We start from the raw sequence: 3510 nt of genomic DNA, 5'->3' as shown, positions 1-3510 counted from the left end.
TAAAGACATACAATTTGATGCTTAACTAAATGTTATTTGTAGCTAACATAATTTATTGAGTTATTTATGTATAGGTATTTGGACAAATACCTATTAGTATTTAAAAAAAAAGTATTAATAATATTAATAGTTTCAAGTACCTACCTATTGTATACTTATGTGTACTAATGTTAAACCAATCGAACTTTTACTTCAACTTTAAGTTTGCCACTTCAACTGTATTTTTAAATAGTGTATTGGAAAATTGTTAGAGGAGCAAGACCTTTATAAGTATCACGGAGCGCTAACGTCTTGCGTTTTTTTTAAGTAAAAAGGTAGAACGAGCGCAATCGTGTTACACCCATAGTCCTTATAATAGTAGAGTAGTGCATATAAGTACGCATGGACAGACTGAGAATAAAAATTGGCACCGGGGAACAGCGAATTTGGCCCAATATTACGCAGCCAGTAGCAGTGTAGTACGCAGAGTTTTTTCATTTCTTTTAGTTTTTGATTTTTTTTTTTTTTGTAATAACGTTTTTTATAAAGGTTTTCAAAACCGCATTCCATCGCAGGTATAATATAGTAAAATATATAATTGTATTCATAGTCGTGCGCAGACATTTGTAGCAGGATGGGCTAAATTAAATAAGAAATATTTTAACTGTCGACAATGTTTTAAAATTTAAATAAATACAATTTCGCAATCTGTAATGGTAATAATATATGTTATCAATTTTATTTTTAAAGACATTTACTATTTAATTTATTATTATTTACTATCATTGAGTATCAATGTTATTTTTCACCTACCTATTTAATGTTTTAAGATTTAAAAATCAAAAATTGTGATGTGTAGATCATGAATTACTATGTACACAAATTTCAGTAGGTCTCGTAGGGTGGACCGTGACCCACCCGGGCCCCCCTGTGCGTACTCTTATGATTTTATTATGTATCTTTGATTCCGACATACAATCGTGAGGAAAGACACAGGCACACAGTGGTCGTTATTCTCATCAGACATGGAATTTGGTTTTCAAAATATGGCCAGACTGTACAATCGATTAACCGCACCCAACGAGGGTGTCTTTTATTTCGTAGTTGTTAGTATAATACCGAGCATCATGTATGGTGGTCGTGAATCCTGATGGAAACATTTTTTTGTAGTAAGTACACAAGTATCGGACTATTGGAGACCAGAATACAGGCGTCGTATACATTCCAAAACCAGTGATCCTTATAAGTAATGATTCTTGATCTCTAGTTAAAATTGAATTTTCAATAGAATGTTTATTTTTATACAGCGTTATACTACTCAAAGTAATGATGTCGATTCTGGAAGAAATGGATTTTTACTGATAGAACAAAATCTTTTAAGGTAAATTGATGAGAATTTTACTAAACAAAAAGTTAGCTTATAATGATAAAAATGATTACATAGAATCAGTTTTTTTTTCAGAGAGAAACATTGAAAATACCGTTATAAATAATGTAGAAGCACCAAGTTGGTCAAGTAGAAAAATTAAATTTATATTCAAACAGTTATTGAAACAGATGTTGTACCAGTGTTAAACAATTACTAAGGTAATAATAATATAAAAGAGTTATAGTCAGATGTATTTTAAGTTCCTAAAATGTATTAACAATATTTTTAATATCACTATAGTAGCAGTTTATTTATAAAATATCGTTGAGGTACAAATAAGTTGAATCTATTTTTAAGAAGTAGGTACCTCAAGGTTTAATGATACTTCTAAGTTATAAGTTATACCTAATTAACAAGTACCTACCTATGTTGAAAAATCAATATTGTCGAATAAATAATAAGATAATCAATTTGATTGACTGTCAAAATATATTTTTAATTTATAATCATTTAGTTTTCCACAAAATCGATTTTGGTTTTTGGTGTAATTCTAAAACAAATGAACGTGTATACATGACATTTTCATTGGTTGCTTATATTTGAATTACCAATACAAGGTAACATTTTCAAAATATTTTGATTTGTTTTGAACTGTTTAGGAACATTTTCTGTTTCCAATTCTATTAGACTTTTTTTCTATGTATCTCAATAAAACTTTATGTATTAGATAAAAAAGATTGAAAATTTAATACAAGGCTCCTACTATATTGTTACAAAGACATTTGAAAAATATTAAAAATCCTTAGTCACAGTTTTTTTTTTTAGAAGCATTTAAAGTTAAAATCTTGACAAAATACGGAAAGATCACGAAAATTAGCAAATTAACTTGAATTGAGAATGGTATATTCTAAAATATCAAATAGTTTGAAATAACCAAGTGTACTTTAAATTAATAACAGAAAATATATAATATGCAATAAGTGATCTTAAAATATATTCATTGAGAAATTTAAATTCTAAGCGAAATGACTAATGTATTGGTTTTATAATGATGTGTTCTTGTGATTTAAGTTATAAAATAAAGGAAATTCTATTACCTAAGCATAAAAGTTCATACTGAATAACATAAATTACAAAATGATTAACATATGTTATTTAACAGGTGGATATTTATGGAGGGGGCTATTGGTGCATAAAATACATCAATAACATACATTTGTATTATAAATTACATGATCTAAATTAGATTATAAGTTTAGTGAAGTTATATGTTTTTGAGCCCCTATGTTAAAATATTCTGGATTGGTCTGATATTAAACATTATATTTGTTGAAGTAATAGATTTTTTAATTCTTCAAAATTATTAATAGAATTTACATTTATTCGAAATTCAATACAAGAGTTATAAAACACATAATACTAAATTAATATTACTCCTTAAATGTTTATTATAATTATAGACTGAAGCAACATTACTATTCTTATATTTAAACATATTTTTACAAATGTTCAGTATAAAATTAGTTTTTAAATTATAAACGTTAAGCTGATCATAAACAAGTATTGGTGAGTAGAGTATCAGTTTTTTTTTTTTTGTACCTAATTGGACTGTTATATAATCTTTCTGCTTCATACACATGCGTTTTCATGCAGAATAATCTTGATAAAATCATTAGATGAATTTTTTATTTTAAAAATCATTAATTCATCACTAGAAGTATCATCTATTCTTTTTTTAATGTCAATTTGATTAATTAGATTAAAAGAGCTTTTGAGAAGTAGGTCCTATATTATTTTATGTTTAGTGGCTTTAGTTTCCACATTATTAAAAAATAGGATATTGTAAAAACACATGAAATAATTAAATTAAACGTCGCAAAACAAAATGTTGCTATGTTGCTTTTGATATTATTATAACTAGGTATATTATAAGTAGGGACCGGATTTATATGCAAATGCATATACGTATTGGAGTAAGCTTTTAGAAATTTGATGAGAATTGTCTCCGATTTAGATCACTCATATTAAAATAACACGAACTGTATTTTGCATATTTTGCATATTTCAACGTTTTTACCTATTAAATACATATTTAATGCATATTTGTAGGTTTATAGTGCATATTATTATTTATAGCACATATATTTGTTTTTGTCGTATTA

At 26.5% G+C, this 3510-nt stretch overlaps 1 long non-coding RNA gene across 1 annotated transcript in view; it reads left to right on the top strand.

Annotated features, from left to right (window-relative positions):
* The first annotated feature begins 1046 nt into the window (after positions 1–1046).
* Positions 1047–3510, top strand: part of LOC103311833 — a 3347-nt gene continuing 883 nt past the window's right edge. The window contains exons 1-3 of the long non-coding RNA XR_511299.3: positions 1047–1225; positions 1287–1360; positions 1442–1566. This is a non-coding gene — a long non-coding RNA (uncharacterized LOC103311833). The remainder of the gene's footprint in view (positions 1226–1286; positions 1361–1441; positions 1567–3510) is intronic.

Source organism: Acyrthosiphon pisum, chromosome X (assembly GCF_005508785.2).
Source record: "Acyrthosiphon pisum isolate AL4f chromosome X, pea_aphid_22Mar2018_4r6ur, whole genome shotgun sequence".
Lineage (NCBI taxonomy): Eukaryota > Metazoa > Arthropoda > Insecta > Hemiptera > Aphididae > Acyrthosiphon > Acyrthosiphon pisum.
Note: the sequence above shows the minus strand (reverse complement) of the source record. Positions and strands in the feature narration are given on the sequence as shown.